At 33.7% G+C, this 25,452-nt stretch overlaps 1 long non-coding RNA gene across 1 annotated transcript; it reads right to left on the bottom strand.

Annotated features, from left to right (window-relative positions):
- Positions 1-9,396: 9,396 nt before the first annotated feature.
- On the bottom strand, positions 9,397-11,907 carry LOC146946049 (uncharacterized). The gene is made up of 2 exons (XR_015026589.1): positions 11,313-11,907; positions 9,397-9,582 (listed from the first exon to the last, which is right to left on the bottom strand). It is a non-coding gene; the product is annotated as an uncharacterized LOC146946049 (long non-coding RNA).
- Between the last annotated feature and the right edge of the window lie 13,545 nt (positions 11,908-25,452).

Below are 25,452 nucleotides of genomic sequence, written 5' to 3'. Positions count from 1 at the left end.
CCAATACTTAGACATAGGGAAGTATTTCTCCAAGAACTTCAGCTCTAACTCTTCCCATGTTTGGACAGTCCCGTTTGGAATTGTTAGCAACCAATCTTTTGCTCTTCCCGTCAAGGTGAAAGGAAATAGCCTTAGCTTCTTTTGTGCTTCAGTCACGGTGGCTGGTTGCACACAAAACTCACAGGTTTCAGCAAAACGGCTCAAGTGTTCATGAGGACTCATGGCTTCAGTCCCATCGAATTGCTTGTCCCTCAAACCATTGAGGACAGTTGTCTTGATGTCGAACGCTACGGGGTTAGCTGGTTGAAAAGTGTGGGTCAGTTGACCGCGATGAGTGGCCAACCCGTAGTCTCCAAGCTTAGGTCTTGGTGGTACAACTCCTTCTCCTTCCATAGTTGCAGATTTAGGAGAAGAGATTGTTTCAGATTCACTTGAGAGTTGCTCCGGTACTTGTTCTCGAACACCCGGTGGAACGGATTGAGCTAACCTTTGCGATCGGACAGCTTTCCGAAGTGCTCTAGCAGTTCTTTCAATCTCCGGATCGTATTCTAAGTCGTCAGAGCTCTGTTTACCTCGCATAAACAGCAAAATACCTTAGTAGCACTGCACAACGCAAAGTAATCAAGTGAATATGAAAACAGAAAAATAAAAATTAAAAACAGAAAATTAAATTGCAAAAACCCTAAACTATAACGTAATTGCCTTGTTGAAATAATTCAACAGTCCCCGGCAGCGGCGCCAAAAACTTGATAGATCTCTGGCAAGTGCACCAAATACTATCGAAGTAGTAAAAATATCGTTCCCACGAGGACTGTTTTTAACTTCAATAATTCAATTTCGTTATATAATTAGGATGTATAAAATTTATTTTGTTTTGCCACTAGGCGGTAGATTTGGTTTGATTTTAATTAAATCAAGAAACAGAAAAGATTTGATTAAGAAAATAGGAGAGAAAGATGAGATCAGATCCGTCGAATCCTCTAAGTTCCCCTAATTGGTCTACTGCACCTATTTGTTATGAACCCTCTTCTAGTTTACGATGATTAACAAATTAGCCCTAATCAATCCCTTGAGTTAGGACCCTCTTCTTAAACTACAGCCCCTAATTCCTTAGGTGGTCTAATAATTCTTGAAGGTTTTACCGAACGTTAACCTATTATCACTAACAAACGATTATCTATTCCTAGACTAATCCTGTTTATTAGAACAATTCAATTAGGTCTAAGTTGAAAGCCATGGTCAGTGGTCATTCATTCTCACGAAAACAAGTTATATGTGATCAAGATATAAAAAGCATTAAGAACAATTGAATTGAATAAACTAGAATTGAATTCATAAACAAAATAGAGTTTCACAGCAACATGTGTCAATTAGGGTTACAAAGATTCATCTCGGATCTAATCTCTAAGAGATTTAGCTACTCATAATCGAGTTTACAAATAGCATAATCAATGAAATAATTAAAACATACATGAATTGGTAAAAGGATGAAGAAATCGCCCTTCTAGCCGTCTCCGATGTCTCAAAATCGCACTTTGCTCTCCAAAATCGTAACCCTTGTTCTTCAGCTTGAGTGCAGTATTTATAGAAGTCATGGGCCTGACCCATCAAAATCGCGCCGCGCCTTGTTAATTGGCGTGCCGCGATTTCCCCTTTACAGGAAGTGTGTATTTTTGCTTCAAAAATCGCAGCACGGCTTGAAATTGGCGTGGCGCGATTTCCTTCGAACAGACTTCAAATTTTAAGCTTTTTGCACTCCAGAACAGTATAAATTGCATGAGAACTCTATCAAAATGTCACAATAAGTCCCTAATATTACGTAATGACAGAATGTCATCAAGCAACAACGAACATTATCATCACCAATATTGAAGCTATCTTTTTCATCTCATAGTTTGCCATAACTCTTCTCTTTGTAGATCTTGTTTTTTCTGCCATTATTCAATTTTATTTCGCAGTAAAAGTTGAATAAAAAACTTATCAATTGATGAAGATAGAAATAAATGGACATTAAAGTATATTTTCACACCTTAAAAATCCACATATCGTGTAAAAAAAATATATGCAAAACTACATACATGGCTAGTTAATTGATACCTATAGAGTAATAACAACATATTACCCTAAAATGAATTTTATGGTTGTCTATTACAAGTTATATAAAATGACATTACTTTAGAATTTTTTAAGAAAAACAAAAGCATGTGTTTGTTTGCATTAATGAAAATCATTTCAAAATAAAACATTTTAGAGTGTTGCATGATAAGGTTGTGTGATATGCTACTTTTGGGAAACAATTTGCCAACATTAACACACATGGATAAATAAAATGAAAAGCGTCACAAGCATAACGGTATACCTTTAGATCGGAAAATGAATTGAAAGTGAGAGAAGGATTGAAGGAGAGAGGGATATATTTAGTGAAAGAAATGTTTGGTATTTATAGAATATTCAAGATGCATGTAAACATGGAAGGCAAGGAAAATATGGAATCAATCACTCAAAAATTTATTTTCATTACCATTTTTTTGGTTGCCTACTTAACTATTGTACCAATAACAAGGAAGTTGATTTTTATTACTTTTTTTTGCCTGATTAAATATGGTATCGATCACTCTGAATTTGTCCAGTAGGGACTTATTTTAAGGGACTAATTGTCTCTTTTGTGATGGTGGTTCAAGTATGGACTAATTGAGTTGTCTCGGTTTTATTTTCTAACATATTATATGTAATTTTGAATTTTTTTCAGCAATCAAGTTGAGTTTTTTGAATTGTGTTTTTTCACTCTATATTACATTTTAATTTTGTTTTTTAAATGATAAAACATCTAGAGAAGAAGCCTCTAATGTAAAAAAGAAGAATATGTTGAAGGGAGTTCAATTACATATTAAAGGACCAAGGGGAAGGAAACCCATACAATATGAGGAGTTGCTTGAATAATATGTGTGGATGTCCATAAGTTATTTTTCCATACCTTTGACTTGTACCTTGTATTCTCATATAAGTATGACACATCATTTGACAGAAAAGTAATTACAAGTTAATAATATAATACACTCATTTTTTTTAAAGGAGAATAGACTTATTTTTCTCTTTTTATCTCTGTGATATCTATTGTTGTTTTTTTTTTCTCTTTACAAAATATACTTTTGTTGTTATTGAGGAGTTTTGTAACACGTATTTCCCTTTTTTTTTTCTTTCCTTTGTCAGCTTTGCAATAAATGGAAAATTGAATTGTCTTTATTAATATCAATATAAGACCCTAGTAATTCGAAGTTCAATCGTGAGGGAGGTATAGTTTGAACAAGAATTTTTTTTCTCCCAATAATTGAACTTGGGTTCTACCGAATGATTCATCATTTGGTGGAGCTCATTAAGCACGTGAGCTTAATTTTTTTCTTCTACATACTCATAATACTCATTGATACTTTAATATCAAATTATTTTTTATTTTCACTTTATTACATTTAAATTTCTATTTTAAATTATGTTGTTTTGGTAAATCATTAAATGATTTTCTTATTCTATCATGTTTGTTTCCAACTAAACTAATATTCATGATAATAATTTTAACTAGAGAAACAACATAAAATAAATTTCAAAATTAACTTATCATATAACGTTGTCTCATCATCAAACATTGAACTGAGATAAGATCTATTACAATTATCAAATCTTGCCTCTACCACTTTTTTTTTTATAATTAAACAAAATGTTGCTGGTCTCTCCACTAATTATATAAGTCTAAGAAATATCCAATGACGCATTTATCGAGAGATAGCTAGAGTGGCCCCTACGTAAGTCTTACGCGTATACATTTTTAATTTATAATTTTTTAATGCTAATAAATATTAAGTACTCATTCACTTCAATCCAACAACTCATTAGAAATTATTCCTTTCAGAAAAAAAAACTCTTTAGAAATTATTAACTGCACTATATCAATAACTTTACATTATTCCATTTCAACGATTCTTAATTTGTTAATTCATAAAGTATCCAATGGGACCATCATTTTTGATATATATATATATATATATATATATATATATATATATATATATATATAGAGAGAGAGAGAGAGAGAGAGAGAGAGAGAGTAGAAGCCTTTGATTTTCACAACAATTCCTCTTAGTTTTTCTCTATTAAAGGAATAAAAAAATATCTTCATGTTATTAGAGAGATCATCGCCCATTAGAGATACTTTAATAATATTATAATACTAATAGCTTAATAGTTATATAATTCTTATATGTTTTTGGGGTTAAAATATCCCCGAACTTAACCAACTAACTAAACTCAAATGGTTATGGAGCTCCACCAAAAGAATAAATTGTTATGGAGAATCTAAGTTAGATTCGTACGAGAAGTTATTTTTGGTTAGGTTTAACTTATTTTTTAACCGAACTATGTATTATCAAGAGGTCTTTTTCTAAAAACCGGGGGATTAACACGAAAAAAAATTCTCAAAATTTGTTATTTATGATCAGTACATTTGTATGTGTTCTATTAATTCATGGGTGGTGATTTCAAGAAGTGAATTATTAACATTTTAAGAAGTTAATTAGAATTATCGTTTAAATAAAGAAGTTTATTAATTGTTTAATGATTAATGATTTTTTTTAAGACATTAACACATTAAATGACATACTATTGAAGTTTAAAGTTGTTGTTGTTTAATTTCTATTCCCAACCAAAAATCATGTTACTTTTATTGACATTTAATGATGTTAATGCAAAAATTATGAAATAAACATAGGTTTTTTAATCGGCAAAATTTATTAGTAGCGCAACTACAAACACAAGATGCGCAAAGATATAATTACAAATACTTGTGAAAAATGAAAAACGCACTGTCATTGTGGTTCACTATAAATATATTAATTTTCACAACTCACAATTTCCTCTTCCAATTTTTTTTGAAGGAGATTTCCTCGTACAAGTATTAAATATTTATTTCTTACATTGATTTGATTTGATTTCTTTATTATTGGCAAACCTTTTATTGAATGACGATAAAGAAAAAGAGAATATGTAGTACTACATCCACAACCTGAAAATTAGTACAAGTTGTTCTACATGCACAATACATAAAATAAAATTGATTTTATTTTCTATTATACATAAATGAGAATAGTCATGAAACCTGAATTCCCATTTTTTTTTTCATATTATACCTATTTTGCAAACTTATTCTATTTTTTTTCTCCCATTTTTATCTCAATTTTTTTGTCATCTCGTGCCAATTTTTCACCCCCACTCTTATCCGAATTTTGATCTTTATTAGCAAACCCACTACACATTCATTAATTTCCTCATTTTTTTTTAATCATTCATTGAAAACATTGAAGTTGATTCTCAATGACTCATTCATATTTAAGTTTACAATGCATGAACATATACCACACTACTAGTTTGAGGACCTTTAGCAACATTGAATTGTGACATTAATTTAATTGTTTCCCATAAACAAAGAAATAGTGTCTGTAAACCGAAAACAAATAGTGATCCGTAACACATAATTCATACCAAGTGAAATCACAAAATTCTATACGTGGCTGCGATTGTTATTTAATAGTTTGGCCGAGACAACAACAGACAAAAATATACGCGACCACGATTGTTATTTAATAGTTTGGCCGAGACAACAGCAGACAAAAATAATGAAACAAAAACTAATTTTTATAGAAATAGACAACACCCAGTTTAACTAACGACCGCTCTCTCACAAAATCAAACATGTCTTCGTCTGAAGATCAACTTAATTTTTAACAAGGGAAATACACGAAGCAAATAACTACAAAATCAAGTCCATATAACAGTTGTTAACACCTGAGCGATAAAGAGAGAAAGAGATACGAGAGAAGCACAACATGTGTTGGTATATAATAAGAAAAATATCAGACAAAACATAACAACATGCATGATTGATTTAGAGAAGCACAATCTCAAAAGATATGATATAATATGTGATTTCTTGTAAAAACATGTATTAGGAACTCAATGGATCACTCAAGTATTATTTAAATAAAAATGAGCAAAGTACACTTTCCATAAATCACATTCATGGTAAGCTCAAAGCATAAATTAAAAAAAGAAAATGAAAGAGAGAGTAATTGTTAATTGTTGATTACTAGAACACCAACCAATGCCTCTCAAGGATATTAAAAAAAAAACAAAAACTAATTAAGTGCATGTAGAAAATAACATGAAACATATAAACAAACATTTTTAAGCTCTTATCTCTAATTTAATGAAACAAATTAGTTTCTTTTTCACTTATTTTTCGCTTACAACTTCGTCGATTATGACATTCTTTTCAGTTGCTTGATCACACATGGTCTCATCTTCAAACCTTCTTCTGTTGGCACAATTAGAACCCAAGTAAACGTAGGTTGAATTGATTTGAGAGAAAACTATAATGTATTATGTTGCAGGGACTGTTGGTCGCCGTGAACCTATCTTTTCTGGTTGACGGTTCATTTACGATTCATTAAAAATAAAATATGGTTTAAATACGCTTGTATCTGGTTTGATATAATGCTCCTCGCTTTCTTCTACACATCATTTTTAAAGCATGAAATGTATTTTCCTGTTGCGCATTTGGATTCACTTAACGGATTTAAATTCATCTAGTTATATTTATATTTATCAATGTTAACCAAGTTATAATTCCCTTTTAAAGGTTGATTATGTCGTTGATGGGTCACAGTCATGTCCCCCAAATTTTTCTACCTCTTTTTTATTTAAAATATTTCACTTTGCTTAAAAGAAAAATATTTGAGAGAAATAACAAATCAAAATAAATCAAAAGAAAAGGACTTGGCTAATTCCTATTAGCAGAAACTACGTATAACCTGAAGATAAAAAGTCCATGGTGATCAGGCAAATCAAATATTCCTTTTTCATTAGTTTTCATATTGTCTCCTTTTGCAACATTCCACAAAAGATAAATATAAATGGTGATTGGAGAGTCCCAATCCCTTATAACATTTTCATTACATGATTATTATATTTAAATAAATTTTCCCTTATTAAATTTATCTCTCAGGAAATTTATTGTCATATGTTACAAGCTATTTGTTCTTGCAAGCTCCCAAACATGAACTCACGATGTGCTCTACTGAACCTTGAGCGTCTGTCAAAATTTAAATTATGGTAAGAAACACCATTTGAGCATCTATAAAATATAATTTAACAGATTTATCATATAATGTAAGGGATAAAATTTAGCGTGCATACCTTCGATGTTATTGGATTTAGAAACAGCACAACTAGTTGCACAATCATAAGCAGCTATTAATGACACCTTATTATCAGCTGTTGTTGACCCTCCACTACATTTTACTACTCCACATCCTGCTGTACAAGCTGCATAAGCACCCATAAATATTCTCGCTATTCTACATCGAGAAGCACACCTGCCAAGACAACCGATTGTCTCCGATACTGAAGAAAGTTCAGGTGTTGATGACATAGGGCGAGAATCATCGGCTTGAGCAACAACGAACATTATCATCACCAATATTGAAGCTATCTTTTTCATCTCATAGTTTGCCATAACTCTTCTCTTTGTAGATCTTGTTTTTTCTGCCATTATTCAATTTTATTTCGCAGTAAAAGTTGAATAATAAACTTATCAATTGATGAAGATAGAAATAAATGGACATTAAAGTATATTTTCACACCTTAAAAATCCACATATCGTGTAAAAAAAATATATGCAAAACTAAATACATGGCTAGTTAATTGATACCTATAGAGTAATAACAACATATTACCCTAAAATGAATTTTATGGTTGTCTATTACAAGTTATATAAAATGACATTACTTTAGAATTTTTTAAGAAAAACAAAAGCATGTGTTTGTTTGCATTAATGAAAATCATTTCAAAATAAAACATTTTAGAGTGTTGCATGATAAGGTTGTGTGATATGCTACTTTTGGGAAACAATTTGCCAACATTAACACACATGGATAAATAAAATGAAAAGCGTCACAAGCATAACTGTATACCTTTAGATCGGAAAATGAATTGAAAGTGAGAGAAGGATTGAAGGAGAGAGGGATATATTTAGTGAAAGAAATGTTTGGTATTTATAGAATATTCAAGATGCATGTAAACATGGAAGGCAAGGAAAATATGGAATCAATCACTCAAAAATTTATTTTCATTACCATTTTTTTGGTTGCCTACTTAACTATTGTACCAATAACAAGGAAGTTGATTTTTATTACTTTTTTTTGCCTGATTAAATATGGTATCGATCACTCTGAATTTGTCCAGTAGGGACTTATTTTAAGGGACTAATTGTCTCTTTTGTGATGGTGGTTCAAGTATGGACTAATTGAGTTGTCTCGGTTTTATTTTCTAACATATTATATGTAATTTTGAATTTTTTTCAGCAATCAAGTTGAGTTTTTTGAATTGTGTTTTTTCACTCTATATTACATTTTAATTTTGTTTTTTAAATGATAAAACATCTAGAGAAGAAGCCTCTAATGTAAAAAAGAAGAATATGTTGAAGGGAGTTCAATTACATATTAAAGGACCAAGGGGAAGGAAACCCATACAATATGAGGAGTTGCTTGAATAATATGTGTGGATGTCCATAAGTTATTTTTCCATACCTTTGACTTGTACCTTGTATTCTCATATAAGTATGACACATCATTTGACAGAAAAGTAATTACAAGTTAATAATATAATACACTCATTTTTTTTAACGGAGAATAGACTTATTTTTCTCTTTTTATCTCTGTGATATCTATTGTTGTTTTTTTTTTTCTCTTTACAAAATATACTTTTGTTGTTATTGAGGAGTTTTGTAACACGTATTTCCCTTTTTTTTTCTTTCCTTTGTCAGCATTGCAATAAATGGAAAATTGAATTGTCTTTATTAATATCAATATAAGACCCTAGTAATTCGAAGTTCAATCGTGAGGGAGGTATAGTTTGAACAAGAATTTTTTTTCTCCCAATAATTGAACTTGGGTTCTACCGAATGATTCATCATTTGGTGGAGCTCATTAAGCACGTGAGCTTAATTTTTTTCTTCTACATACTCATAATACTCATTGATACTTTAATATTAAATTATTTTTTATTTTCACTTTATTACATTTAAATTTCTATTTTAAATTATGTTGTTTTGGTAAATCATTAAATGATTTTCTTATTCTATCATGTTTGTTTCCAACTAAACTAATATTCATGATAATAATTTTAACTAGAGAAACAACATAAAATAAATTTCAAAATTAACTTATCATATAACGTTGTCTCATCATCAAACATTGAACTGAGATAAGATCTGTTACTGTAACACCCATACCAGACGTATCTAGAAAGTCTGGCACATGCGTTAATATTAGTACTGGATACATTAAAAGATACAACAATTAAAAACTTCGAATGAATAATATTTACATCAAGTTACGTTCGTATAAATAATAATACAACACAACTCTTCCATACATAAAAATACATCCTTGATGTCCATATCGTCCTGCAGCTTTACAAACGAACCCTTGAAGTAATATTCATCCGGCTCCGAACATGCATAAACATCCTGCTTATCTGAAACAAATAAGGATTGGGATGAGACATAATGTCTCAGTGAGTTCCCCTAATTCCTAGGCTATAGGTAACCTCGAGGGGAAACCTACGGTCACCACGTGTCTACATTACAACCTGACGGTTGATTATACGTGTGTGGGGACATGCATACTTAGACGGTAGTGCATACTAGGGCCGTCATAGTCATATCTCACTTGTTTTAGGCTTCTCACCTATACATGTCATGGCGGTTGAGGGAACCTAAACCGCATTGCCAAGTGTACTCTATACGTAACAAGGCCTAAACATAAATAACGTAGTATATCATGACATGATTCTAAACCGGACGATTAGGGAACCTAAGATCGTCACCGGTATCATATTCTTTACTTGTCCTATACATATCTTGCTCTCGTCTAATAGCATTTCATGCTCTTGTTCTTAAACATAAACGTGCATGAATTCATTCTTACATAAACATAACATAAACATATCGTGCATAAACGTATCTAAGTTCATTCATTAGGTTAGCGTTGAACAAACAGTTATTATCTTGATTCATTTTACGGATAGTCCCGGGTGGAGTAACCCCGAGATCAATCCCATACATGACCGATGTACGTACATCGGACTCCCTCGGTGTCGTGCGGGTCCCTTGCGGCTTAAACCGTTCCCCTTAGGTCGAGAACCTCCCGTATCCCCCTGGCGTGGATAATGAGAGACACGAACACCTACGTCTTGCTTACTCGGTGACATGCGGGTCCCTTACGGCTTGAATCGTTCTCATTACGAGAACCCCTTGCATCCCCCTGATGTGGATAACAAGAGACATGCCACCTACACATATTAATCATGGTCTTGTCGTGCATAAAAGTTAGACATAATCATACATACATGTTTACCTCGGAACCTTGATCGATCCGATTGTCGGTAACTCATACTTGCTAAGGCATACTTGATCATATGCGAAGAGAATACACTTCGCGTCTTATCATTCTAGGGAAACATATCCTATACTTGTCATACTTATATTCATGCTATCTTTCTATTTCTCGACTAGCTAAGCCGAGGCTCTACGTTCATTCCCTTTCTTAGTTCATTGCTACCCCATCATGCTTAAACTCTCTTGAGCCATCCTTGTAATACATGCTAAGATTGCCACGATTATCGATGCAAGGATCATTGGATGATGTGTGCAATTTTCAAAAGTTACTAAAGACCGAAAGTGCCGAAAACCCAATTCCAAGCCGTTTATAAATCTTATGATTTGACAAAGCTAAGTTTGTTCCAGTAGAAAAATAAGTGAAAACAGTCAAAGAACACTTCGAAACGATCGCTACGGACCCCCACGCGACTGCCCCCAAGCACCCGAACGCAGAACAACGCGGAGGTTGTCCTGTCTGGGGCGCCTGGCGCCAGGAGTGGGGCGCCTAGCGCTGGCTCCCTGTGTGTGGGCGCCTAGCGCCCTTGTACAGGCGCAGCGCTGCGAATTCTGCTTGTTCGCGTGTTCCGGCCGCGGGTTTTCGCCATTTTCGACCCAAAACTCGTCCAATTCGACCCTGTAATGCACCAAATACATCCAACAACATATATAGACTTATTTAAACATATATCATGGCAATTTTAACCTATAATCACCTAGGATTGGCTTGGGGTACTAAAGTTACATAAAAACTATACTTAGCATAAATCATGATTTTTCTACAAGATTAATCAATCCCAAAGGTGGGTAATCTATCTATGGAACTCACCTCAGTTGTTTGCACTTGATTCCCAAAGCCTCCAAGGCCAAGCATGACAACCCCCTAGTTCTTGATTCAACACAAAACCATGGCTTAAGCTCATCAATCCCACTTCTTCCATCTATCTCTTTGTTTCCTTGCAATATAAAGCTTCATGATCCTTGCTTGATCATTTTGTTCCAACCCAAAGCTTCCTCACCAAAACCCTAACTTATTAATTCAACCCAATCTTCCAAACCCTAAGCCAAACCAAGCTTCCACATGACCATGTTATCTTGAAAGGACAAGGATTAGAGCCTTGCTAATTGAGGAGGAAGATTTACAAAAGATTGATGAAAAGAAGAAGAAAGGGGGCGTGAGAGAGAAGAGGGAAGGAGAGAAGAAAGTCTTTGGCATAAGAGAGAGAAAGAAGATTGGAAAATAAGATATTTTGGTGCCTTTCCAAATAAATATCCTTTCCCGCACAATTACCAAATTGCCCTTGCCTCCAACGTGCCACATCCGTCTCTGATTCTTAACTCGTATTAAGCTGACATATCATAAAATATTTCCATTAACTTACTTTCCATGAACATCATTCCTCTGATACACTTAGCAGGTAAAATTTCCATTAGGTAAAGAGCGGGATGTTACAGTTACAATTATCAAATCTTGCCTCTACCACTTTTTTTTTTATAATTAAACAAAATGTTGCTGGTCTCTCCACTAATTATATAAGTCTAAGAAATATCCAATGACGCATTTATCGAGAGATAGCTAGAGTGGCCCCTACGTAAGTCTTACGCGTATACATTTTTAATTTATAATTTTTTAATGCTAATAAATATTAAGTACTCATTCACTTCAATCCAACAACTCATTAGAAATTATTCCTTTCAGAAAAAAAAAACTCTTTAGAAATTATTAACTGCACTATATCAATAACTTTACATTATTCCATTTCAACGATTCTTAATTTGTTAATTCATAAAGTATCCAATGGGACCATCATTTTTGATATATATATATATATATATATATATATATATATATATATATATATATATATATATAGAGAGAGAGAGAGAGAGAGAGAGAGAGAGTAGAAGCCTTTGACTTTCACAACAATTCCTCTTAGTTTTTCTCTATTAAAGGAATAAAAAAATATCTTCATGTTATTAGAGAGATCATCGCCCATTAGAGATACTTTAATAATATTATAATACTAATAGCTTAATAGTTATATAATTCTTATATGTTTTTGGGGTTAAAATATCCCCGAACTTAACCAACTAACTAAACTCAAATGGTTATGGAGCTCCACCAAAAGAATAAATTGTTATGGAGAATCTAAGTTAGATTCGTACGAGAAGTTATTTTTGGTTAGGTTTAACTTATTTTTTAACCGAACTATGTATTATCAGGAGGTCTTTTTCTAAAAACCGGGGGATTAACACGAAAAAAAATTCTCAAAATTTGTTATTTATGATCAGTACATTTGTATGTGTTCTATTAATTCATGGGTGGTGATTTCAAGAAGTGAATTATTAACATTTTAAGAAGTTAATTAGAATTATCGTTTAAATAAAGAAGTTTATTAATTGTTTAATGATTAATGATTTTTTTTAAGACATTAACACATTAAATGACATACTATTGAAGTTTAAAGTTGTTGTTGTTTAATTTCTATTCCCAACCAAAAATCATGTTACTTTTATTGATATTTAATGATGTTAATGCAAAAATTATGAAATAAACATAGGTTTTTTAATCGGCAAAATTTATTAGTAGCGCAACTCCAAACACAAGATGCGCAAAGATATAATTACAAATACTTGTGAAAAATGAAAAACGCACTGTCATTGTGGTTCACTATAAATATATTAATTTTCACAACTCACAATTTCCTCTTCCAATTTTTTTTGAAGGAGATTTCCTCGTACAAGTATTAAATATTTATTTCTTACATTGATTTGATTTGATTTCTTTATTATTGGCAAACCTTTTATTGAATGACGATAAAGAAAAAGAGAATATGTAGTACTACATCCACAACCTGAAAATTAGTACAAGTTGTTCTACATGCACAATACATAAAATAAAATTGATTTTATTTTCTATTATACATAAATGAGAATAGTCATGAAACCTGAATTCCCATTTTTTTTTTTCATATTATACCTATTTTGCAAACTTATTCTTTTTTTTTTCTCCCATTTTTATCTCAATTTTTTTGTCATCTCGTGCCAATTTTTCACCCCCACTCTTATCCGAATTTTGATCTTTATTAGCAAACCCACTACACATTCATTAATTTCCTCATTTTTTTTAATCATTCATTGAAAACATTGAAGTTGATTCTCAATGACTCATTCATATTTAAGTTTACAATGCATGAACATATACCACACTACTAGTTTTAGGACCTTTAGCAACATTGAATTGTGACATTAATTTAATTGTTTCCCATAAACAAAGAAATAGTGTCTGTAAACCGAAAACAAATAGTGATCCGTAACACATAATTCATACCAAGTGAAATCACAAAATTCTATACGTGGCTGCGATTGTTATTTAATAGTTTGGCCGAGACAACAACAGACAAAAATATACGCGACCACGATTGTTATTTAATAGTTTGGCCGAGACAACAGCAGACAAAAATAATGAAACAAAAACTAGTTTTTATAGAAATAGACAACACCCAGTTTAACTAACGACCGCTCTCTCACAAAATCAAACATGTCTTCGTCTGAAGATCAACTTAATTTTTAACAAGGGAAATACACGAAGCAAATAACTACAAAATCAAGTCCATATAACAGTTGTTAACACCTGAGCGATAAAGAGAGAAAGAGATACGAGAGAAGCACAACATGTGTTGGTATATAATAAGAAAAATATCAGACAAAACATAACAACGTGCATGATTGATTTAGAGAAGCACAATCTCAAAAGATATGATATAATATGTGATTTCTTGTAAAAACATGTATTAGGAACTCAATGGATCACTCAAGTATTATTTAAATAAAAATGAGCAAAGTACACTTTCCATAAATCACATTCATGGTAAGCTCAAAGCATAAATTAAAAAAAGAAAATGAAAGAGAGAGTAATTGTTAATTGTTGATTACTAGAACTCCAACCAATGCCTCCCAAGGATATTAAAAAAAAAAAACAAAAACTAATTAAGTGCATGTAGAAAATAACATGAAACATAAAAACAAACATTTTTAAGCTCTTATCTCTAATTTAATGAAACAAATTAGTTTCTTTTTCACTTATTTTTCGCTTACAACTTCGTCGATTATGACACTCTTTTCAGTTGCTTGATCACACATGGTCTCATCTTCAAACCTTCTTCTGTTGGCACAATTAGAACCCAAGTAAACGTAGGTTGAATTGATTTGAGAGAAAACTATAATGTATTATGTTGCAGGGACTGTTGGTCGCCGTGAACCTATCTTTTCTGGTTGACGGTTTATTTACGATTCATTAAAAATAAAATATGGTTTAAATACGCTTGTATCTGGTTTGATATAATGCTCCTCGCTTTCTTCTACACATCATTTTTAAAGCATGAAATGTATTTTCCTGTTGCGCATTTGGATTCACTTAACGGATTTAAATTCATCTAGTTATATTTATATTTATCAATGTTAACCAAGTTATAATTCCCTTTTAAAGGTTGATTATGTCGTTGATGGGTCACAGTCATGTCCCCCAAATTTTTCTACCTCTTTTTTATTTAAAATATTTCACTTTGCTTAAAAGAAAAATATTTGAGAGAAATAACAAATCAAAATAAATCAAAAGAAAAGGACTTGGCTAATTCCTATTAGCAGAAACTACGTATAACCTGAAGATAAAAAGTCCATGGTGATCAGGCAAATCAAATATTCCTTTTTCATTAGTTTTCATATTGTCTCCTTTTGCAACTTTCCACAAAAGATAAATATAAATGGTGATTGGAGAGTCCCAATCCCTTATAACATTTTCATTACATGATTATTATATTTAAATAAATTTTCCCTTATTAAATTTATCTCTCAGGAAATTTATCGTCATATGTTACAAGCTATTTGTTCTTGCAAGCTCCCAAACATGAACTCACGATGTGCTCTACTGAACCTTGAGCGTCTGTCAAAATTTAAATTATGGTAAGAAACACCATTTGAGCATCTATAAAATATAATTTAACAGATTTATCATATAATGTAAGGGATAAAATTTAGCGTGCATACCTTCGATGTTATTGGATTTAGAAACAGCACAACTAGTTGCACAATCATAAGCAGCTATTAATGACACCTTATTATCAGCTGTTGTTGACCCTCCACTACATTTTACTACTCCACATCCTGCTGTACAAGCTGCATAAGCACCCATAAATATTCTCGCTATTCTACATCGAGAAGCACACCTGCCAAGACAACCGATTGTCTCCGATACTGAAGAAAGTTCAGGTGTTGATGACATAGGGTGAGAATCATCGGCTTGAGCAACAACGAACATTATCATCACCAATATTGAAGCTATCTTTTTCATCTCATAGTTTGCCATAACTCTTCTCTTTGTAGATCTTGTTTTTTCTGCCATTATTCAATTTTATTTCGCAGTAAAAGTTGAATAAAAAACTTATCAATTGATGAAGATAGAAATAAATGGACATTAAAGTATATTTTCACACCTTAAAAATCCACATATCGTGTAAAAAAAATATATGCAAAACTACATACATGGCTAGTTAATTGATACCTATAGAGTAATAACAACATATTACCCTAAAATGAATTTTATGGTTGTCTATTACAAGTTATATAAAATGACATTACTTTAGAATTTTTTAAGAAAAACAAAAGCATGTGTTTGTTTGCATTAATGAAAATCATTTCAAAATAAAACATTTTAGAGTGTTGCATGATAAGGTTGTGTGATATGCTACTTTTGGGAAACAATTTGCCAACATTAACACACATGGATAAATAAAATGAAAAGCGTCACAAGCATAACTGTATACCTTTAGATCGGAAAATGAATTGAAAGTGAGAGAAGGATTGAAGGAGAGAGGGATATATTTAGTGAAAGAAATGTTTGGTATTTATAGAATATTCAAGATGCATGTAAACATGGAAGGCAAGGAAAATATGGAATCAATCACTCAAAAATTTATTTTCATTACCATTTTTTTGGTTGCCTACTTAACTATTGTACCAATAACAAGGAAGTTGATTTTTATTACTTTTTTTTGCCTGATTAAATATGGTATCGATCACTCTGAATTTGTCCAGTAGGGACTTATTTTAAGGGACTAATTGTCTCTTTTGTGATGGTGGTTCAAGTATGGACTAATTGAGTTGTCTCGGTTTTATTTTCTAACATATTATATGTAATTTTGAATTTTTTTCAGCAATCAAGTTGAGTTTTTTGAATTGTGTTTTTTCACTCTATATTACATTTTAATTTTGTTTTTTAAATGATAAAACATCTAGAGAAGAAGCCTCTAATGTAAAAAAGAAGAATATGTTGAAGGGAGTTCAATTACATATTAAAGGACCAAGGGGAAGGAAACCCATACAATATGAGGAGTTGCTTGAATAATATGTGTGGATGTCCATAAGTTATTTTTCCATACCTTTGACTTGTACCTTGTATTCTCATATAAGTATGACACATCATTTGACAGAAAAGTAATTACAAGTTAATAATATAATACACTCATTTTTTTTAAAGGAGAATAGACTTATTTTTCTCTTTTTATCTTTGTGATATCTATTGTTGTTTTTTTTTTCTCTTTACAAAATATACTTTTGTTGTTATTGAGGAGTTTTGTAACACGTATTTCCCTTTTTTTTTTCTTTCCTTTGTCAGCTTTGCAATAAATGGAAAATTGAATTGTCTTTATTAATATCAATATAAGACCCTAGTAATTCGAAGTTCAATCGTGAGGGAGGTATAGTTTGAACAAGAATTTTTTTTCTCCCAATAATTGAACTTGGGTTCTACCGAATGATTCATCATTTGGTGGAGCTCATTAAGCACATGAGCTTAATTTTTTTCTTCTACATACTCATAATACTCATTGATACTTTAATATCAAATTATTTTTTATTTTCACTTTATTACATTTAAATTTCTATTTTAAATTATGTTGTTTTGGTAAATCATTAAATGATTTTCTTATTCTATCATGTTTGTTTCCAACTAAACTAATATTCATGATAATAATTTTAACTAGAGAAACAACATAAAATAAATTTCAAAATTAACTTATCATATAACGTTGTCTCATCATCAAACATTGAACTGAGATAAGATCTGTTACAATTATCAAATCTTGCCTCTACCACTGTAACATCCCGCTCGTCAGCTAATGGAAATTTCATCTGCTAAATGTATCAGAGGACTAAGATTCATAGAAAGTGAGCATGATGAATAAAGTTAAATACGACGAAAGATATTAATGAGTAATATCAGTCAAGCATGAGTTATGTATCAGAGTCAGGTAAACACGACTGAGACGAAGGACATTTAAGTAAACTCGCACAAAGGGGTATATAAGCGATTTTGGGGAAAAATATCTCATTTCCCACTTCACTTTCTCTCTCTAGGTTTGAGAGAAAGAATTGTTCTCTCCCTTCTCTCTAGCCACGCCACTCTCCCTCTCTACCATAATCTTTCTAAACTTCCAAACACATGGGATTAGTGATCAAGCATGAATCAAAGAAGCTTTGTGAGCAAGAAACATCAAGAAGGAGAAGTTTAGCATGATTAGAGGAACTTGGAAGTTAGGGTTTGAGCTTGAGCAAGATGGATCAAAGCTTGTTAGGTGCTGCAATTATCATGTGAGTTCTTAGATAGAACCCACCTTTGGGATTATGTGTTTGATTTTGCAAGAAAAACATGTATTATGTTAATTTTAGGAAAATGAGAATTTTATACCCTTGCCTTGATCTTGCTTGGTACATGTTAATATTGCTATGAAATAAGTTTAGAAATGTATATGTATGTTGCTGGATGTTTTGGTGCATTGCAGGAACCATTAGAATGAGTTTTGGGTCAAAAATTGGAAATTTGGTACCACAGACCCGAAGAACTACGCTATTAGCGAAATTCTACGCTAATAGCGTAGCTCCCCAGAAAAGCCACGCTCCAGGGGCGCTATTAGCGCAGCCCTCTGGACCAGCCAACATGCTTTTTGGCTGTTGGCTCAGTGTGGGTCGGTGGTGCGTTCTAATGCTTTTCTTTCAACGATTTATAACTTTATAACCCCAAAACAACATCTAGGCAATGCACATAACATCAAATGATTCTTGAAATGGAAAACATGGTAATCTTAACATGTATGGCAAGGTTGGCATAGAGAGCTTTAGCCGAGTTACTCGGGTAGCAAAGAGCTAGGCATGGGATGCAAATAGAGCCTTGACATAGCTTGTCAAGAACTAGAATAATTAGTAAAGAATAGAATGCTAGACATGAGTAGTATGCTTGCTTAGACGCGAAGTGACATAGAGTATTCTATTCGCATAGAAGCTAGAGTGCCATACGAGTATGGCAAGACGTGAATTGATTAGATATCTCTTCACATAGAAAGTTAAGCAAGCATATAGTTTACCCCTAGATGGATCGTATAGGCATCCGAGGTAAAAGAGATAGCTAGCATAGATTTAATACTCATGCATTTATAGACCCAGACTTTAAAGTTAAAGGTGTCATGTCTCTTGTGTCCACACTAGTTTGGCTCAAGAGGTTTCCATTAGGTGAAACGGGGTTAGCCGTAAGGAACCCGCATGTCACTTAGTAAGTAAGATGTAGTGGTCGTGTCTCTTGTGTCCACACTAGGTTGGTTCAAGAGGTTTCCATTAGGTGAAATGGGGTTAGCCGTAAGGATCCCGCACGTCACTGCAGGAGTGCCGTTGGTTATACCTTAGATAGGTTTCCATCGGATAGATAGGGATTGCGCTCGGGGTTACTCCACTCGGGGCTTTCCGTAAAATGAACTCAGATAATATTTGTTTGTCAAACGCTAACTTAATGAATGAATCTGACTGTGCATATTATTAGATATATTATGTTATGTCATAGAGCCTTGACGTAGATCGTCAAGAATAGTAGAACATAGACGTAGATCGTCAAGAACTAGTATGATAGCAAGATAGAATATGTTGTTAGATACAACATAGTTATGCATAGAGCAAGAATAGAGAAAGATATACCGATGACGATCTTAGGTTTCCCCTAATCGTCCGGTTTAGAATTGTGTCATGATTATAGTATGCTTAGGCCTCGATACGTAGAGCGTATTCTTGGCATTGCGGTTTTAGTTTCCTCTCAACCGCCATGACACGTATAGGAAGTGAAGCCTATAACAGGTGAGATAAGACTATGACGGCCCTAGTATGCACAACCGTCTAAGTATGCAAGTCCCCACACACGTATAATCAACCGGCAGGTTGTATTTTAGACACGTGGTGACCGTAGGTTTCCCCTGAGGTTGCCTATAGCCTAGGATTTAGGGGAACTCACTGAGACATTATGTCTCATCCCAATCCTTATTTGTTTCAGATAAACAGGTTGGATTAGCAAGCTAGTAGCTGAATGGATGATGCAACAAGTGTTCGTTCGTACCTGCTGCAGGATGACATGGATAATCAAGGATGCATTCATATTATTTTAGAGAAGTTGAGTTGTAATATTACGTACGAACGCATTTGGTTGTATATATATTCATTTGTAGCTGTTTTGTTGTAAATTTTTAATGTATCCAATACTAAACTTAACGCACGTGCTAGACATTCTAGATACGTCTAGTATGGGTGTTACATTTGGTATCAGAGTAGGTCGATTCAGATCGTGCCTTGGGTCATTAAGTTACAACAAAGGTAGTGGGACCATTGGGTTCCGGGTAGATGTTCTAGTTGTTGTTGTTAGTTGAGCCTGATCAACTCAATTTAGCATTCGACGATTAGAGTGGATGCCTGAGAGCTGAATAGGATCCTGGAGGAACGAAGTATATGATGAAGATTCACCGGAAGTGTGAACTCAGAAGTAAGAACTCGGAATGAGTATTAGTAAGAAGTTGATCGTGCCAGTAGGTGGACGGTGAACTAAGAAAGTAGAAGTATGAATCCTCTGGGAATGTAAGGCAATGTTGAGAAGGGTCATTCCGATAAGTGTTGGGTAAGTTGTTAGTGATGCTTCGTATACCCGTAACAGAAGGATATGGAAATATCTTAGCAGGACCTGAAGCTTCAGTAAGGGTCATAGTTAAAACGGAATTGTATTTCAGAAAGTAAGCGCAAGGCTACAAGATAGAGAGCAGTCGGCGTATGATGACAGAATTAGTAGACTCTCAGGATTAGTGTTATGTTATTGAAGTTGTGGACTTGAATGTTCAAAGTAAACAAGGTTCTAGTGTTCGGGAGGCTACGTTAAGCGGCAACGCAGAGAAGTAAGCTACTCGTAGCAGAAAAGGATCCAGTGAGAGTTTTATGTTATCAGGAATGAAGCATTAGTTTCTAAAGTGCCGAGAATCGTATCGAATTAGGTTGATGCTTGCCATGCATATGTGTAGAATATTTTATGATGCTAGGAAAGAATGATGTGCATTAGGTTACTTGAGAAATAACAATTTATGCAAAGTATGTTTTGAAAAAAAATTGAGTTGAAGAAACTCGTCAATAGCGAACCTGGAGCGAAATTTTCGATTTTCCCGAAAACTTTTAGTTCGTCTCTAGGGAATGCAGTGACTATTGAGGAGTTGTTTTCACCATCTTTTATGCAACGAGAAATTGTTTTGATATCGAGTGACGAATGCATATCACCCCCCTAAAGTTTTAAAAAGGGAAAAAGGCATGGGCAACCATCAACGAAAATCGATTCGGTTAACGTGACTTTGAAAGTTAATGTGTCAAGAATAAGAATGAGTTTGGACCAAGAGTTTAGAGGCACCCGTATCTAGAATGGAAGTCACAGATGTGAAATCATGAAGCAAGAAGTTAAATGGTGCAAATTCATATGAAATCACGAGGATTTTGGATTTCGCAGAGTTAAGAGTACCCCTCGAATCTATGTTTTGCTTGATGAACTTGCGAAGGCTCGTTAGGATGCTAAGTAGTAAAGTTTACATGATTTTAGAAAGATATACACATAAGGGTGATTGAAGTTGACATTTTTTTTTTTTTTTTTTTTTTGAAAGTCAAAATGAAATTTTGTAGGTACCGGTTTGTTACGACTCGTGTAGTTTGGGCTAAACACACTAGGACTAAGATTTGATGACACATACGTGTTGTCAACTCGTCCTGGGATTTTAGAGTAACGACTGGGACCTAGATTCATTATATGTTTTATATATAGTTGTAAATTATCAACGTCAATGACCCGTGTGCTAATTTACGAAATTTTATTAGAAAGAAAATTAACGAGCAAGCATAGGAAGGATTAAGCAAAACATAGTGTGCGAGATTCAAAGCTACAATGTTAGATGCATAAGGAAGTATGTCCGAATGCAAGATTAGTCTACCATGGGAGGTTGTAAGAGCGTTTCATGGAATAGTAGGTATGTAATAGCAAAGATATGCTCCTTGAGTTAAGTTGCTCGGGAATAAGAGTAAGTATGACATTGATATGTCCAGAGGTAAGTTTCCTTTAGATTCAATCTTACCAGCAAGGAGTAGAGCAAGGTTGCAGAGTAGCATGCAACATAGAAGTATCAAGCAGAGTTCAAGCAGATATTAAGGTAGTGATAGAAGAAGAATAAAGTTCACTTCTCTCAACGGATCAGAGTATTGGTTGAAGCCAACCGGTGGGAATCAGAGTAGCGCAACGGAAGTTAAATAATTAATTAAGTTGTGAACAGTAGCCATGGAACATGGAATTTTGTAGTAAGAATTTTTGTGAAAAATGTTCGAGATAGAAATACCATTTCAGTGAGAAGTATTATGTGGAAAGCGAGGAGTTCTCGTTATGTTAAGTAAGTATAGATGCTTATGCAGCCAGTAATGATTAAAGTAAAAGTTTAAAGAAAGCATCTTCATTCAGGTAAGATGAGAAAGACTAGAGTTAACACAGATGAATTAATCGAGTTGCCTTTTGGTGATGTCGAATGTGTAGAAGAGCTGTTGGCTAGTCAGAAAGAGTATGTGCTATGTTAATGGAGTACGATTTATGGGTTATGCCTGACGAAGTACATACCCTCATACACCATATTTGTTAAATGATAACGATACTTTCCAGAATGGTGTCAAGCCATGATTTTATAACTTTTAAAAGTTGAGATTGGTACTGAGGAACTTGGGAACGATGTTTATTTTAAAAACATGAAATTTCACATTGTTAAAACTGATGAGATACGTCGTAAGCGAGTAAGCTCACTTAAGACGTACAGACTTCAGGACCAGCTTGTTAGAGACAAGTGTGAAGGAGAGTCATAAAACCTTTTTCAGATATAGAGACTCGTCCTGTGGTTCTGCAGTAGTAGTATAGACTCAGTTTTAAAATGATATTTTTCTAGTCGTGTATTTATTCGTTCCAAGAACCTATGTACCAAGGTTTAGAAACCCTTAGAAACAAAAGCTAGAATGAGTATCGTTATTAACTAACAAGCAGTGGCGCTAGAGAGTATGCAGAAACTATAGAAGATAAAGTTTTATGGATGTCAATGCCCATGTGATACTAATGCCATAAGGGATGCACGGATTTATGCTAAGAGCGTTCAATGCAAGTGCAAATGGACTTAGTAGAAAGTCTCAAGAGCTTGTGAATCGTCAGACAAGTTAATAGATTGTCAGATGAATCAGTGTAGTTGATTTTACTTCTTCATGCTAAGCTAGAACAAGTCACCCATGAATTGCAGTACAGGGATATTATGAAAGGATAGACAGGTTTCATAAGATTATGATTAGAGATGAATAGAATCATCAAGATAAGTAGCATCAGTAAGGAGCATAAATCGCAATGTGCGGTAAAACAAATTATGTATGCATGATAAGATGTATACATGAAAGATGTGTTAGATACACGTAAGCACTGCAGGGCAAACCTGGATATCAGTAGAACTCCAGTCTAAAGGCAAATCCTGAGTGTTTCAGATAAAGAAAAGTACGTAGATGCAGAGTTCATGCTACGCAGTGAAGGAATAGATCCGAGACAAGCAATCCACATATAACAAAAGTCAGTTTTAATCACTATGTTCTCAGATAGTTCTGTGATTTTGATAAATATAGTAAGATTGAAGAGACCATATTCAATCATATGCAGAATGAAAAAAAAAGGAAGAATTACATGCTTTGTTGAGAAAAGTATTCTTTAACCTCCCTAAAGTGGTTTTGATCAGACATTGTATAGCAGAAACCAAAGAAGGCAGGTTTTAGCCGCAGCAATGATTGTAGATGATTTCTAAATTTCGAGGACGAAATTTTTTTAAGGGGGGTAGAGTGTAACATCCCGCTCGTCAGCTAATGGAAATTTCATCTGCTAAATGTATCAGAGGACTAAGATTCATAGAAAGTGAGCATGATGAATAAAGTTAAATACGACGAAAGATATTAATGAGTAATATCAGTCAAGCATGAGTTATGTATCAGAGTCAGGTAAACACGACTGAGACGAAGGATATTTAAGTAAACTCGCACAAAGGGGTATATAAGCGATTTTGGGGAAAAATATCTCATTTCCCACTTCACTTTCTCTCTCTAGGTTTGAGAGAAAGAATTGTTCTCTCCCTTCTCTCTAGCCACGCCACTCTCCCTCTCTACCATAATCTTTCTAAACTTCCAAACACATGGGATTAGTGATCAAGCATGAATCAAAGAAGCTTTGTGAGCAAGAAACATCAAGAAGGAGAAGTTTAGCATGATTAGAGGAACTTGGAAGTTAGGGTTTGAGCTTGAGCAAGATGGATCAAAGCTTGTTAGGTGCTGCAATTATCATGTGAGTTCTTAGATAGAACCCACCTTTGGGATTATGTGTTTGATTTTGCAAGAAAAACATGTATTATGTTAATTTTAGGAAAATGAGAATTTTATACCCTTGCCTTGATCTTGCTTGGTACATGTTAATATTGCTATGAAATAAGTTTAGAAATGTATATGTATGTTGCTGGATGTTTTGGTGCATTGCAGGAACCATTAGAATGAGTTTTGGGTCAAAAATTGGAAATTTGGTACCACAGACCCGAAGAACTACGCTATTAGCGAAATTCTACGCTAATAGCGTAGCTCCCCAGAAAAGCCACGCTCCAGGGGCGCTATTAGCGCAGCCATCTGGACCAGCCAACATGCTTTTTGGCTGTTGGCTCAGTGTGGGTCGGTGGTGCGTTCTAATGCTTTTCTTTCAACGTTTTATAACTTTATAACCCCAAAACAACATCTAGGCAATGCACATAACATCAAATGATTCTTGAAATGGAAAACATGGTAATCTTAACATGTATGGCAAGGTTGGCATAGAGAGCTTTAGCCGAGTTACTCGGGTAGCAAAGAGCTAGGCATGGGATGCAAATAGAGCCTTGACATAGCTTGTCAAGAACTAGAATAATTAGTAAAGAATAGAATGCTAGACATGAGTAGTATGCTTGCTTAGACGCGAAGTGACATAGAGTATTCTCTTCGCATAGAAGCTAGAGTGCCATACGAGTATGGCAAGACGTGAATTGATTAGATATCTCTTCACATAGAAAGTTAAGCAAGCATATAGTTTACCCCTAGATGGATCGTATAGGCATCCGAGGTAAAAGAGATAGCTAGCATAGATTTAATACTCATGCATTTATAGACCCAGACTTTAAAGTTAAAGGTGTCATGTCTCTTGTGTCCACACTAGTTTGGCTCAAGAGGTTTCCATTAGGTGAAACGGGGTTAGCCGTAAGGAACCCGCATGTCACTTAGTAAGTAAGATGTAGTGGTCGTGTCTCTTGTGTCCACACTAGGTTGGTTCAAGAGGTTTCCATTAGGTGAAATGGGGTTAGCCGTAAGGATCCCGCACGTCACTGCAGGAGTGCCGTTGGTTATACCTTAGATAGGTTTCCATCGGATAGATAGGGATTGCGCTCGGGGTTACTCCACTCGGGGCTTTCCGTAAAATGAACTCAGATAATATTTGTTTGTCAAACGCTAACTTAATGAATGAATCTGACTGTGCATATTATTAGATATATTATGTTATGTCA

Source organism: Medicago sativa, chromosome 2, assembly GCF_051527215.1.
Source record: "Medicago sativa cultivar Bolivia chromosome 2, Bolivia_mono, whole genome shotgun sequence".
Classification (NCBI taxonomy): domain Eukaryota; kingdom Viridiplantae; phylum Streptophyta; class Magnoliopsida; order Fabales; family Fabaceae; genus Medicago; species Medicago sativa.
This window is presented reverse-complemented; position numbering and strand designations above follow the sequence as displayed.